Source organism: Poecilia reticulata, chromosome 6 (assembly GCF_904066995.2).
Source record: "Poecilia reticulata chromosome 6, P_reticulata-male-v2, whole genome shotgun sequence".
In the NCBI taxonomy this organism is placed as follows: Eukaryota; Metazoa; Chordata; class Actinopteri; order Cyprinodontiformes; family Poeciliidae; genus Poecilia; species Poecilia reticulata.
Genome location: NC_088835.1, coordinates 14162118 through 14178595, shown reverse-complemented (window position 1 = coordinate 14178595; position 16478 = coordinate 14162118). Strand labels below are relative to the sequence as shown.

Genomic DNA, 16478 nt, shown 5'->3' with positions numbered 1-16478 from the left:
GATTCTGCAGACAACGGTGAAATAATTACCTTGTGCATTTAGACTATTGTTTGTTGTTTTTAGCACTACTGCAACTTGAAGTTGAACTGGGTAGAAAACTGTGTTGAATTTTCTCTGTCACCTTCCTTGTATGTTGTGTTTGTTTCACTGAAATGTCACAACTTTTAAAAAAATATATTTAAAAAAATATATAGGCTTTTTTTTCATGATTTTAACTTTTTTCTTACATTCAGTTGTAGGAATCTCACAAAACCTGCAGCAAAGTACCTTCAAAACCTCATAAAAGCAGTCAAATAACTATATATTCTGTCATGTTGAATTGATTTATTTTGCACATTTTGATGGAATTAAATGCTGTAAATAACAAAAGTTATTTATAGTCTATTAACAAGGTCAACTTTATTCCATTTTTATACATATGCAGTTGTCATTGCTCATGAAAAAACTCGTTTTCCTTAACTTTTAGTTCTTGTAGGAACAAAAGGTGGTTTAAAGGAATTGCTGGTGCTCATCTTCAGCAGGCAGTGGATGAAACATGATAACCCTTCATGTAGGGTTATATTTCTGTCCGCAGTGTAGTCGAATTTGATTAGATTTTTTGAGAGTTTGAACAGTTTATTGTAGACAGTTGGGAGAAAACCAATCCTTTGTTTGAGGTCAAATCCTGGACGTCATGTTAGATGAGTTGGTTAGAATTAAATGAAGAAGATCAGCAGATGGTGCCATTTGTGTTTTGTGGTGGTTTTGTTTTTGTCTTCCAGAAGACAAGGAGGAGGACGGTGAAAGGTTGACAGGGACACGTTGTTGAGTTCTGCGGTAGGATGAGCAGGAGTCCAGAAGACCAGAGGAGTAGTTAGGAAACTGACGGACAAAATCTTGTGGTGAGTTTGCAGGTGCTCTAAAACGCCGAGGACAGGGAGGCAGAGGGAATGGTTCCCAGAGGGATTCGGGAACTGGGATTGGTCTCCAAACAATCTGACGTCTGTCTCGTGGAATCTGCTCCTTTTTACAAGTTCCTTCTGCTGATTGGGCTTGATGAGCACCAGCTGTGAGGAAGCTCACCTGCCAGACACACCTTGCAATCAGAGGAGGTGGGGATGCTCACACTCAGCAACCTGAACACAGTCCTGTGCATATGACAGAAAATGATGTAAAGATTATTGCTTGAATTTTTTGAGTTTTGATAAAATTGAACATCTTTTTTTTAAGTAAGCAGTTTTGTTGGAACTTAATGTATCTCTTCATTGTTTTCGTCAAAAGCTATTTAGTAGACATTTTTTCCCCCCTTACATTTAATTTGTGGTATTTCACCAATATTATTTCTTATTGGCTAAACATTGCTATATTTATGTTTAGGTCAGTTTGCATAATGTCAGTAACTTAATGAATAGTTTCTTTCTTTGTCTGTGGTGTTGTTCTCTTTAAGAGCTGACTGACTTTATAAGACCCTGCAAAATAGAAAAACCAAAACCATAAAGAACGTCCTGGTCAACTTTTCAGAGACTACATATTCTGAGAGGTACAATGCATAGAATGTGGGTGTGTTAAAGAAAGAGTGTGAGAATACAAAAAATAAAATAACATAGAAGTGACGGAAATAACAACAGACAAAAGCCAAATAAAGTGAAGATATAGAGCAGTTGCAACTCAATACATACTGAGAGCTTTATTGAGGCAAAGAACACAAGAAAACCAAGATAAACGTAACAAAACCTATGAAATATTAATAAAAAGCGTCCTGTTTTATTGAACCATAAGGGTGTTTAGTGCTTTTGAAGTTCAGATGAGTTGCGAAACGCTTCTATTTCTTGCGATGAAGGACTCATCCACCCTTAGAAAACAACTCCCGAAATAAAACTATCAGATTCAAAGCAGCCACCTCAGATTTGGATGATCTCAATAATCCTTTCGGCTTCAAACTTTCTCACTCCTCCTCACTTTAAGCCTGTGTGGGTTGTTCTGTCAATAGTTTTGCTTGATAAAGTTTCTCCACAGTGCACAGCTCCAACTCTCAATGCAACACCATTCTTCCTATAGTTAAGCCATCACGAGCAGGTTTCTTCTGCAGAAAGCAGCCACATTTTTTAAGTCTCAGAGTCACGTGAGGACCTTGGCAGAAAACCTCAGAGAACTTTACTCCCTGTCTTTGCTTCAGTCAAACACTCCCCTCTGACAGTGGCTGCAAATTGGTGATGATTCATTAAAGCCACAATACAGTATATATTTTTTATGTAGCATTAAACTTTAAGCTGTAAGAGAAACTCATTACACTATTTGATCCCCTATGACATTTTAAAAATCATTACCATATCATATGTACGAGAATTTTGAAATGTTGCACTTGATAAATTCATGTTGACCAAGTCTGAATCTGTTATTGTTTTTTTTTTCTTTTTTTCCAAAGTATATTTAACAATTTTCATTTTTAAGAACAAATCACAACAAAAGTTCAGTCGAAAGGAGAAACCATCTTATTGTTCTCTGTCTCACGGAAACCCGGCTTGGAAAACTGCAGGTGGCGCTAGGTTCCCCCAAGCGTCTTATGAACCTAATGGTTGCCACGGGAGATTCATGAGGTTCAATTCATGCATGAAGGAATCAAAGCAACACTCCAGGTATGTTTTTTGATGAGGGAATGACATCGTAACATGAGGCAAAGCTCAAAAAAGTACATTTTACATAATAAGTTTTTGCTTTTGTTTGTCAAACTTAATAGACTGAATCAGTCAGGACTGAATCACTTCATTTTGCTTTAAGAAAACTATTCATTAAAACCGTTCGACTTTGACCAAACTGAAGAAACTCATACAGAATTAATGAGGACATTTCACATTTTGCAACTTAGAAGGCCTCAGCTGTGATTCCTGGAGGATCTGCTCAAACTCTCTCCGCTCCTCTGAGCTTTCTTTAGCTAACAAGAAAATCCTAAATGGCATAATTTTCCAGTAGATGGCAATTCACAATTCACTTAGAGAAACAGGGAACCTTAATAATATCTTGAAACGTTGCTATAATAGCATGATGTGGTTTACTGAATATTACATTGCATTAAAGGTTTTATCTACATTTTCTCCGGAAAAAAGTCAGCGCAACAATACTTTACACCGGGTTCAGAAAAATCCTTATCCACTGATTTTGTGCGAGTGTGTAACTCTGCAGCGACTCAAACCCTGACCCCACCCCTTAACCTAACCCCCCTTAATCATAAACAGTTTTATTTTGTGTATATCTGTGTTGTCTTCAACTAACATGTACATGTGGTTTGATGTTCTGAGACTCTCGAGTGTGACAAAAATGCAAAAGTAAATAGGGAATCAGAACGGGGATAAACACTTCTCCACACCGCTGTTTCTCCTGACGCCACACATCTCTTTTGGGAAGACATATGAGGCAATTTTTGCCAAAGTCCAGTCAAACTTTTTCAGCCGACTTTTGAACAGAACTTTGACTTTCGGTGAATTTATGAAGAAAAGTCAAAGTTTTATTTGCGGCCATCACTCAGCACACCTCTCCTGCCCAACTGTGTGTTACTGCCAATCTATCCGCTCCTGACAGCGCTGTATAAAACAGCCATATTTCCCCGTGATGTCCCTGAGGGGCTGCCTCTCTCCTCTATCCATGTTCATGCATTCTGTTGTCATTTGTCACTCCTCTGTTCCTCCACACCTCTCTCTCCATTTATCAACACTTTATTTTCTCCTTCTTCCCTGGTGCAGCCAGTATTCTGACACCAAGGACGGGGTGTAATCATGGTAATTGGTGTCAGATTATTGCTTCTTATTACCTCATATGCCGACACGACTTCAAAAGCCCAAAGAAGTTGAAAGGTTAAATTAGTAGTCGATCAGTGACGGCAATTTTGTGTGACATTTAGAGTCAGACGCAGAATAGGTGAAAATCAACCTATAATTTTAAACCCATTTAATATTTTAAAAAGGTTATTTGATCAGTTAAGGGGTTTTTGAAATCTGTTGATCAAGGCTTTCTGGAAGAAATTGAGCACCGAATAAAAACACAAAATCCACCTGAGCTGCAATGTTTGCATTTGATATTAAAGTTTGCACATGAGCATATCGAACTTTCACCGAAACCCTCCCCCCCAAAAAAAACCAACAACATATTTTTAAACAGTGACATTTGAAGTTAAACATATTTGATTAAACAAGCTTTAGGTTGATGGAAGAAGTGGTATTTTCCACATTTGCGTCATGCTTTCTGTCACAAATCTAGCTTGTCAGAAGCAAAAGTGCAGAGGAAAAGCAGTTATTTGCATGAGCACAGAGAGAAGACTCACCATCTATCACCGCTGAAGCTGTAAATGAAATGACAAAAACAGCACACACACTCTTCCACTGATCTGTGTCTGTGAGGTGAAGAACGATAGAAACCGAAAGTGTTGTGATGAAAAACCCCAAAAACTTTTCGGCATTTCTATGCAGGAGGAAAAACTGCTGTCTGAGCTCTTTGGTTGCATTAATATAGAGCAGTAAAAAAGTTGAAGCAACTTACAGATTTCATCTGGTTTTTCATTTTTTTCCATTTCATTTTCAACTAAGTGCTTTGGATCATCAAGCAAATTTTAATACTTAACAAAGAATCAGTAAACCCAAAATGCAGATTTTTCAACAAAGATCCTTCCTTACTTTCATTTAGTAAGGGAATAAAGCTTTCAAAATATGATCTATTCTATAACACCCACGTAAACCTTATAGGCGGTTCTGTCTGCCTTTGACTTTTTGTAGTCTTTCATGTTGCTCTGCAGCAATTTCTGTCCACTCTCCTGTCGAATGGGTTTTTGTGAGCCACAAAATTGCAAATAGACTTTTACTAGGCCACTCCACAACCGTAATTTATGTCTGAGACATTCAGACAAGGACTTGATGGTATACTATTGATAACTGCCCTTCCACATAACTCCAATGTGCTTGGGCGTAACGCCACAAACTGATGTTGTTCTTGGGTTGTTTTGCGACACACTGGATGAATCCTCTGTGTGCTCTTGGAGTAATTGTGCTTGGCTGGCCACTTAAGGGAAGGTTCACCATGGCACTGCATTTACTCCAACTGTGACACTGTTTGTTTACTGGAAGCCCCATAGCCTTAGAAATGGTGTTTTAACCCTTTCCACACTGAGAGATGTCACAGACTTTATTTTTATCTGTTCTTGGATTTATTTAGATTGAAACAAGATGTGTTTCAAAATCGTTTTTTTTTCTTGATGCAGTTTACTCAGTGACTCATATACGTACCCAGCAAGTATATGTACTACCCTACATGGGATGTACAGTACAAAGCCAAATGAATAGTTCCAACATTGATCAGTTTCACCATCAATTTGTGTGCTCTGCCTTCAGGTTTATTGCAATCTAATCTGGTCTTTAGATTTCTTTGTATCCAGTATTTCTAGTGTTTTGTCAAGCAGACAAAGCAGAGTATAAAACCGTCCCTGTTAATCTAGAACTCTGTTTCATTAGATAATAAAGATGCATCAGATTCTTAATGCTAGAGAGCTCCTCTTTAGATTATATGTTTGCTTTAAAAATACATTTTATTAGTTATTCCTGAATGTTTTTACCCTCTTATTTTAACCATTGCATTACTGTAAGTTTATAAGCTCTGATATATTATTTTGCAGCAAAAATATAAAGAAAAACTTAAAATGGCAAGAGAACGTCTAAAACAAGACCACTTTAAAGTCTTGTTTAGGCTTTAAACAAGACTTTATCTATCTAAAAATCTCTGACCATTTGAAGTGGACTAAAAAGAAATTAGGGTTGACTCAAGACCCATCATACTGCTCTCAATATCAAGTATCAACCTGATAAATAGGAAGAAACATCTTACAGAAAACCTCTACTAAATCATCGTAATACAAACACAACTGAGAACCACAACAAAGAAACATGAATCTCAGCAGCTTGTCAGAACCTTGTGAGCCACTGGGAGGAAAATAGAAATCTGAAGGAAAAGTCCTGCAGCTCTCCTGTGTCGTCAGTATCTTGTGGATTTGGTTCTTGTGTCCTGAATGGTAAACTGAGGCTCTATGGGTGCGATAATGTTCATTCAGCAGCTGGTCTGTGATTCAGAGGTAATTTCGCAGTTACAGAAATGAGGCTACCCATCAGAGAAAGTATTCCTCACCTCCAGTAATAGATCAACTTTATACACCAATGTCTTCTGAGTCTGTCCAGGAGGTTTTTTTTTTTTTTGAGAGCAGACATGTTAACCCACTGTGATGAAAATTACAACTATTTCTGGGCTAAAGGTTTTACATGGCCCTGTCAAACACACTTCAGACGGCTTTAATATTATAAAAACTTTTTTTTTTACCTTGGTACAAAAACATTTTCTGCTTTGTGAAATGCTCAGTTTTCAATGTTATATTGTGGTATTTAAAGTATACCTCTTGAAGTCATACACAATTTGTCTCAACAAACTTCAATATATTGTACTGGGAGTTTATAAATTAGACCAAAAAGAGTAGTTCAAAATTGTGAAGTGGACTGAAAATACTAAACAAATAGGCATCGATATTTTTTACACATAAAAACCTGAAAAATATAGCATGTAGAAATATTCAGCAACCTTGTCTAATACCCAAAAATAAAATCTAAGTCAACGTAACACCCTAATAAATCCACTAATTGAAAAACGTCACGTTATCTTTTTGTAATTTTAGCCTCTGTCAAAACAAATCTGTTTTTTTTTTATTTTTTTTTTACAGATGTTTGTTAGAGGACGTTAGAGAAACAAACAACATGATGGCAGACAGGCTAGAACTAGAAGTTTAAAGAAAGGTTGGTTTTTAAATCAATATCCTAAGCTTTAATCCTCTCACACCGTTACATTCACAACCCCAAAATCAAAAGAGCATTGCACAAATATAAATTCACACTGACAATCCAGAGTCAACGGACGGAGTAAGGTCAGCATGTTTGATATATACAAAGCATTTTTTAAAAAAACGGAAATTATTTGATTGTGCTATAAAATGACACAATGTGCCTGTAGAGTACATGGTACTGCCTCTTTAAGAAGTCCTATTTACAGTTTGCCACAGGCCATAGGGACACAAAACTCAGACCAAATATGCTCTCATAACATGAGACCAAGAGAACATTTTTTGGCGTAGAAATAAAAAATATGTGATAACAAAATCAATGTTGAAAAGATGCTAAATACTGAGACTGCAGAAGACTGGGGCCGAGGTTCACCTTTCAAGAGAACAATGACTACAGTAAAATACTTTGGATTAAAGCTTATTAATGTGTTAGAATGACTGAGTCATAGTCTAGACTGAGATCAAATTAGAAATCTGTAGCAAGATTTGATATATGGTTGCTCTCCTTGCATTCTGAGCATGAGCTATTTTCCAAAGACAAATGGGTAAAATATTAATCGTTGTACAAACTGGTAGAGACACACCTACCATTAGAGATTTCAAATGACAGCAGGAGGTGGTTATGCATGGGCTCAGGGAGACAGAGAAAACATAAAAAAAAGAAATCATTTTCGTCTGTCGAAATTTTGAAAGCCATTCTTTCCCCTTCACAATCATATCACACTTTTTGTTGAACTCCTACATAAAATCCTGAAGTTAGAGAATGTACCGGTAATTCGGAGCTTGGCAAACTGCAAATTTGTCCCAATACAACTTTTATTTTTAACAAAAACCTCATTTGATCTAGCACATGACGGTGTCCATCAATTAGTTGTAATTACCTGGATTAAATTGTCAGTGTGACCCGCTTCTTCTTAATTGGAATACTCTTCCTCTTTTATCTCATGAGTGTAGTGAGTATTTATTTGGTGTTTTCCACATTGCAAAGTTAATCATACTGACCAAAAAAAACAAAAAAAAAACAAATAAAAAGACTCCAGCTGCCAGCAGAGAAGAAAAGCACAAAAAGCTGCTGCCAGTAATGAGGGCTTTAGTACAGAGGAGGGTGGCTTTTTTTATTTTATGAGAAAGCACTAATAGGTAGCACAAACAAACACAAACAAACATTCAGATGGATTAAGAGAGGAAACGAGGCTCTGTAATTGCAGGAAGGAAGTCAGTGGATTCCCCCAAGAGACCAAAGGGAATTGTATCCCATTGGCATGGATTTTGCCTCTGAACCACATGAACTCTGTTCCCTCCTTTCCATCTCTGCCGTCTCTGTTCGCTGTCCTCTCTCAGTCTGAGCGGCTGTTGGTAATTCACTTTGCAGCAGCTCCTCTGCCGCCTCCCTCACGTGTCTCTCTCCCCCGTCTCACTGTCTAGTTAATCTTCACAGCCTTCCCGGTGAGGGCGCATCAATATCAGTGACATTATCACATTGGTTTATGGGTGTTTCGGGAGGCAGGGGGCGAAATGTGGGACAGGAGAGAGAAGACAGAGCGGTAGAAACTGAGACATGTCACATCGATGACGGTGAGAGCTGCTCCCACATGCACACGCAAGGATAAAACACTCTTTATTCATCAATACAAGCAAGAAGGAAATGCTTCAAAATAAAACTGTTTAATGATTTCAAAATGTAAATTAAAGCTCTAAATGCTAAAGGTTTTTGTTTTTAATTGATTTTTTTTTGGAAAGGTCATATCATGTCAGGCTACACCCCCCCCCACCCCCCCCAAAAAAAAAAACCAACCTCTTCTTACATTGAGGAAAAAATTAATGAACAAGCTCATCACAATCTGAGTCTTGCTCACAAAACCAGCCAACCTCATTGAAGATTGTCCTTGTACTGAACACGACCACAATCCTTTCATACAATAGAATAAAATAATACTTTATTTGACTGAGATTTCTGTGTATTAGCAGCAAAGTGATAGACAAATGAACGCACACTAGAAATGAGCAATAATAATAATGACTAAAAATAGTAATGGAATAATTACACAGTGTTAGCAAGAATACAAGGTGGAAAAAAACCGATACAACTATGAATAAATTCACACATACAATTGTCATAAGTGAAAAAAAAAAAAACAAAAGCCATTTTTATGGTGTACCTAAAATAGGTTTGTTTGAGAATTTGAAGGTTTGTGCAAAGAATAGCAGGAAGGTAAACAGTTTATTAGCATGGCTCGGGGGAGTGAAACTCATAGAGACTAATGGAGGAACATAAAGATGAACAATAAAGCTGGGAAAAATATAAAGCTTCTGGACGTTCATAAAATAGACTTCTGCTAACTTTTTCAGAAGTCTACTTCTGCATTAAATCCAACTCGAATGATCTTTTCTGCAGTATAGCTCATGTACTTATCAGATTTGTTTACTTTCATTTATCTTCAATTCTTGTATATGAAATTTTCCCAAAACTGAGGTAGATCACAGTGTCTTGATTGAGTTATTTCATGCTAACCATCCAATTAATATATTCAGTGAATTTACACAATACAGCCATCTAATAGGCACACAAAGTAATGAGTTCAACTTGAATGTTTTAAAATAATGTTATTAGTTTAGTCATTAACTAAAATTAAAATATTGTTTTGCAATGATGTATTTGCCTACTTGTAATGTTGGAATATCCCAGCCAGCTATAAATCTGTTTCTAAGTTTCTGCTGCTAATTTTCTTTGGGCGTTCAGCTGAAGGTTTTGCCAGCGAGCCTGTTCTTCGCTGCTCAGGAGTCGAGCGTTGGCTCGTACGTCGATTGTCTTGCCCATTGTTCTGAAAAATGAAAATGAAAAATCGCCCTGTTTTTCTGCTGATTCCTTGCTTTGCTGACATAAAATGAGATCCTGTCGTGTAAATTGTTTTCTGCCCATCTGGGCCCTGGCACCTCGCAGACGAACATTTCCTATCCCCCGTGCGCACCAGCCGCCAAGATGTTCTTTTATTCAGAGAGTGCTCCGTTCTTTCCCCTCGCCGCAGATTTACTGACTGGAGCCAAAGTGCTCAATTTTATTGTCATCTGTCCACACCACTCGTTCCCTGAACTAATCCCTCTCATCCAGCTGCTCTGCACACTTCGGACGCGGACTGCTGTGATGAAGTTTCAAATGAGGTTTTTGTTGGGACGACTGTCGTCGGGACCGTGCGAATTCTCACGGCTTCGCCACTCGTGTGTTGTCCACGTCTTTCAATAGTTTCTCTGCGTGCTCTGTGAATTTCTCACCAAGCCCTTCCAATGCACCGTTTTGTAGTAAGATTTCAGCTTGGCAAACCCTGAATTACTGGGTTGTTTGATAGCTGCCTACAGGTGTGAAGGCATCGCTCAGCTTCATTTTTTAGATCCAATTTCACTTCCTGAGAAAAGCTCAGTTTTTGAAGGCTGCTTCAAACTTTGAAAATAAAGAACAGGCTCAGCAGTGACATTCAATAGAAAGTCCTTAAGGACATTTCTAGATTTCTTAACTTTTAAAAAGGCAATAAAGACAAGAAATCTTTTTGAATACCAAAAGCACTCAAAAACTTGCAAACGCATCAGCTCATTAACTTAAATGCTTATTTAGTGGCTTTTTTTTATATTTGTAGGATATAAGCAGAACAGTCCAATCAATATTGAGAGGAATTAAACATTTATCTGTGCATTTTCTAAGATAAATGTTAACTTTTAGTCTCCACGTATGCTCATTTAGAGATCATACATAACGACTCCCAAATTTGTTTTCTAAGAGTTTTTTTTTCTTCATGTCAATTACTTTTAATTTGCTTCACCGACTCACCGCCTCAAGCATCTACCTCCCCTGTGAGCCCATTTATCTGCCAAACATCTGCTTTAGCTATAAAATGTGCTTAATTGAAGGCCTGAATGAGGGTTTTTTTTTTTTTTTTGCTAAAACGGTAACATAATGCTGCACATCTTTATTTCTAACTTAAAATAATGCACACTTATCAAAAAAAAAAAACAATCAATATGCATAGAATGATGGTCAGCTGGAGAAGGGGAAATCAAAATTGGTGATTCAACTTAATTAAAGCAGAGAATATGTAATTACTTTCAGGAAAAATGTGAAATTGTTACTCGGATGATGGGATCTGAAAAGCTTGCGAAATATGGAGGACTAAAAGCAGGAAGAAAAGTACTCATATCCATCTCCATAGTAACATGAAAGTGATGAAAGGTTGGCGGCTGCACTCCATGTATGGGACATTTGGAAGAAGCAAAGTGCTCTGACCAGGTGAGAACAAAATTAAACGTGCTAAATGCAAAACATGGTGCTGTGGAGATTCTTTCCTTTAGCTGGTCAGAATAGATAAGAATATGGGAGAAGTGATGTAGAAAATACTCTGTAGTAGATAAAAGGGCAGATGTCCATCTTTCAGAAGGTAAACATGCAGTCAGAACTACATGGAGTGGTTTAAGTCGAAGCGCATTCATGTGCTTAGGTGACCTTGTCAAAGTCTAGACTTAATCCATTGAGAATTTACTGAAAGATTTAAAATGTTCACAGATGATGATTCTCTGTCACTGAACATTGTTGCGAACAAGAAAGAGAAAATATTTTAACCTGTATTTGTGTAAAGCTGGCATATATTCCAAAAGACAGTGATTCCAGTGAAAGCTGCTTCTATGTATTGACTAAGGCATAAATTAAAATATGCATTCTTTTTTATTCTCACTCACAAATTTTGCAAAATTTGTTTTCATCTACCACATAAATCCCCCAATAAAAGACATCTGAGTTTGTGAAAGCAAATCACCCAAACACTGAAAAACGCAGGATCCAAATGAAATAAATTGAGTTCATTTGTGACAAGTAATCAAATTAAGTGTATTCAAGTGTAAATAAAGTAAGTTTGACAAACGTAATTTTATTACATGTAACAAATTAAATATATTTTTAAGTGGAGCTCTATTCTCTTTTTTCAGTAAAATGGACGAAGAAGAAGCAGTAATACTTTTAACAAGGGGACACAATAAAGCTTTTCTCATGCATAATAGACAGTTTTATTCCAGTTTATTTTTAGCAAGATCTAGATTAAAATTCAGTTCAGTGAGGTTAAAATAAATCAATTCATGTTCACAGCTGCAACACGGAGTAGTGCTCTATCACTCATCACATGCGTCCTGGCCTTAGCCATCTTATCCCATCTTTGTTAGTCTCTTATTTATCCCCAAAATAAGTGAGAAGATGTGTATTTGCATGCCACACATAAAGTTAAAGTCATACCAGAGAAACGAGACGGACCTTTTAACTACTCAAAGGGGCAACCCCAATATAGCCTTAAGAATTTATCATTTTTATTACCACCTCTTAACTATGTGACCTTTGGATTTTCTCTCTTTGTAGGAAGAGCAATTTAATAAAGACAATTTCCTTCATTCATCTTCCCCTAACCCATATGTTGAATTATGGATTTAAGAGTGAGATATGAGCTCATGCAGCCTGAATATACTGGTAAGTCCAGAAGGCAGCTCCTCCTGCTAATGCTTTCGTTTATTATCAGCCTTGCATATCCGGTGCTCCTCTTTTCCACCAGCATGTACAAGCCAGAAGAAGTTACTCATTTGTTTCCTAATGGTTAGATGAAGAAATTAGGTTATTGTTTAGCAGATGTGAGTATGGGATAATGTCTCAAAGGGGACAAAAGTTGTACTGAAATGAAGAAAAAGATGTGTGTTTCATCTGGCTGGCCAAGCAGTGCAATCATATCAGGTGGAATGAGGTCCATCTCTTATAAAGGTTTGGTTTTTTTTCTCCCCCCACACCACTCTCTATATCTTGTTTACTGGCACTTAAATAGTTTTTCCTCCGAGGGCTAATGCAGCCAAATGGAGAAAAATGATCATCTTGCTGCCTATTGAATGAATAAATCAAGGCAAAGCCTTGGGTCTTTCACTTCAATACCCTTTATATTTTTTTTGGCTCTCTATGTGAAGTCAAAGTGAATAATTAACATTACTGAAGGTGCTGTTGGTATACGTCAAAGAATAAAATAAAGTTTATGTATTGTTATTCACTTATTTTAAAAGACGAATCTAGAAAAGATGATACCTTAAGCAGCTACTGATTTCATTTCCCCAGAACCAGAGCAACTATTCTTAGTTGGCCGGAAGGCCAGAGATGTTTTTCTTTTATTAAAAAGTAGCTTTTTCCTGTATCATGCAATGTTGCCCCAAGACGGTTAACTAAAATGTAGTACAAATGAGTTCTATCTTTTATAGCTGGGCACGTCCCCAAGTATTGATCCAAAAGTGGAGTAGAAAATCTTACTTAGGATTGTGAATAAACAGACACTATGGAAAACAGAAATCACAATAGGACTAACTGGAGCAGTTCTATTGTGGTTTAGTACAAGAAAACATAGACCACTGTAGTTTATTTTAAAATAAAAACTTAAGTCAGCAAAAAACACACTTTGACTATACTGTTTTGCTTTTACAGTAAAACAGTAGATGCTACACAGCGAAATAGCAGAAGTTCAATTTATCTGCACATCGAGGAATGCAAATTCTTTGAAGAAAACTTTTAGCTCATGTAAATGTTATGTCAAGAGCCAGAAAACCGTAAAATCCCACAGGAGCATAATTGGCGATTATTCTAAGCAGAAAATGAACTACCTTCCTATTGACAAAGGCCAAGTGTGTATCCACCTGATGAAAACATGCAAAGGTGTAGCGTAAGTATTGTGCTTTGCAAATGATTCTCCAATACAGGTGGGTGAGACTGAAGTAAGTAAACATGCACCTTCTTACGGAAGCTCCCCTAATCAAAAGAAAAAAGAGTTTCTTTGAAACAGCACAGAAAGCTTTCAAGTCCATGGATAGTGGGGTGCAACTGCACACATAGGCAAACTGAAGATATCTAATCCCACCCTGTTGATTTGGTATGCAGAAGTACTGACTGAATACAGTGTTGGTTTATACCTGAACACATACAGAATATTTATGTGCAGAACTAATGCAAAGGTGTGAAATAACTTTAAGGTGTTACATCAAGTCCCGCTTATCACTGTACTCCACCGTTTGGCTACAGTGGAGGGGGGAAAAAAATCCATTCATCTTCTGAAGGGGCATACATTAACTTTTGCTATTGTTTTATTTGGCACTCCTGCATTTTAACAAATTCAACATTATACTTCTTTCTTTGGATTTGAGTTTTGTGTGGGTGGTTTTGTGTTAAAATTAATTTTTTTTCAATACATTCTGTTTTTGTTTTTTTTGTTCAGAGTTTTACGTGTGCTTTTATGTTTATTCTGATTATTAGTTGGTTAATATTCCAAAGTGTGGTCCTAAATGCAGCTGAGCTCCAGTTCTCCAAAACAGAAAATAACTTCTCAGCCTGCAAACAAGAGAAATTTGTTTTTCAGTGAAAATAAAAAGCAATAAAAAGAACTTACAATGTTAAAATGAATATGTGTATAATCGATATGAAAAGGCAAGAACGAGTGTTGTAAATCTTTTATCAAAGCAAAGGCAAAAGAATAAAACACCGAACTCCATTGTCTCTTCAAGCAGCTGTACTGCAGCTGTTTTATTGGTTGTTAAATAAAGGCAAAGCGGTTGAGAGTGTTCACAACATCCAACATCTCTGATTGTACATCTCTGTCACTACTGGTTTAATCTTGCAAAAGTAACCTCGTTGTGGTGACCGGTTTGGGCCATTAGCTGGCGTTGCTCTCACATTGTGTGATTTTGGACTTTAAATTGAGAAGTGTCCTGTCGAGCAGCAGGGCTCCCATAATAACCAGATTAATCATTTGAACTGTTCAGAGTTCAGCAAAGTAATGAGTTTCCATAACAACCGAGTCAGGATTGACTCAGTGCATGGAAGGAAATGCATTTAATCAAATGAGAGATGAAAAGCAAGTTTTGACCAACAATTAAACCGTGTTGTGCAAGGTCACCTTCATGAACTGAATGAATCAATTAGCATGACAATTATGCCATTTTATTTTATTCATCATCTTATTCACATATGTTGCTCTCCTTCTGTAATTTCCTCACATGTACAGCACTTGAAAAATAAATATTATTTTTTTAAAGCTGCTTTAAGTAATATATTTTCTTGTTACAAAACAGAATGTGTCTAAAATTGTGACAGAAGACAAAGCCTCTTATAACCAACCATATGTTCTGTTATCTCAGCAATACTTGCACGACTGGTGAGAACAATTAAACATTTAAGAACGAGAGACTCCCCCTCACCTTCCTGAAGCATAACAAAATCAGATGTGCATGATGGTTATGCTTTAGGCTACTATTAAGCTTTCAGTTTTTACCCAACCATTCATTCGTCGTATATGGCTTGAGCTGCAGCAATAATAGGTCCCGTAACGAGCTTTATAGCTTGTTTATTAAACGAGACTGTTTTTCTTGTGATAATGAGAAACATTCTTGTTATAATGTGTAAGGTCAGGTTCCTTTATAACCTTACCTTCCTCAAAACGTCTTCACAGCTTTAACGCTGAGCTGTCTGGTCTGATCCTTGGTCTGCACTATGTAGCAAACGTTTTGGGCTGCAGGGTGACAAAATGTTTTAATACTTTCGCAAGGTACTGTTACCTAAGGAGAAATGATAGAAGCAGAATGTATTTAACAAAGACTGGAAACTAACAGAAACAGTAAGGGATCCAAACTTTTAAACATTGTTGTTACGGAGTGAAGCTTCTTCAAACAAAACGGAGGCTCGTATGTCTTTTACTGAACCTTTCTGTTCAGTTCTTTATTGAAGAGCGAAAACGGCGACAGCTGATAACGGCAACCGCAGTTCGTAACCAAGACAACCAAAATATCAACAAAGCAAGATAGTGACAAAACAGAACCAGATACTTAAGCATTCTTCAAAATAAAAGACTTCTTCTATTCAAATAAATCATGTCTTGCACTTAAATATATTTCACTTCATCCTTGTAATTATATACAATCATGTTCAATTCAATTAATAATAATCATGTAATTTATGCTTAACATATAATTGTAAATCAGTCACTTATCATACTGAACAACATATAAGTGTAAAAAAGTCACAACAATTGTCTTTGCAATCCTGCAGACCTCTGCATAGGTTCAGGAAAAAAATGAATACATAAATCAAGCAAAACAAAACAAAACAAATGCTTTTGGCACAAGGAATATATAGTTTGGATATTGTACAACGACTTGTGCTACACCCTACATGCAACAGATAAGGCAGAGGTTATTTTCAAAACTATTGTTATATGAAATTTACATGGATGTTTTTGGTCAACAACAGCATAAGTGAATGAAGGCTTTATAACACTGGAATAATCAAATACAGACTTCAAAAGTTTTGCAAAACTACTTTAAGTTACATGTTGCGTAATCATTCCAATGTGAAAAAGAATAGTAAAAAGTTCACTAAAACCCCCAAATTAATATATGTTCATAATGAGTTGATTAGTGTCATTGATCTATCCAACATTGTGTAGATTAAGATGATGTTTTATGAGAACTGCAGCAAGACTCTTATTTTTTCTCTGAGATAAATCTTGGAAATAAATCTGCTCTACCACAGAGAAGAAATCATCCTGAAAGGGAGGCAAAACTCTAAATGCAAAACTTAATTTAGTTCAAA

At 36.7% G+C, this 16478-nt stretch overlaps 1 long non-coding RNA gene across 1 annotated transcript; it reads right to left on the bottom strand.

The window, feature by feature from the left end:
* Positions 1–1038: 1038 nt before the first annotated feature.
* LOC145551957 (uncharacterized) lies at positions 1039–15910 on the bottom strand. Its single transcript, XR_014087853.1, has 3 exons — positions 15498–15910; positions 15318–15399; positions 1039–1127 (listed from the first exon to the last, which is right to left on the bottom strand). It is a non-coding gene; the product is annotated as an uncharacterized LOC145551957 (long non-coding RNA).
* Between the last annotated feature and the right edge of the window lie 568 nt (positions 15911–16478).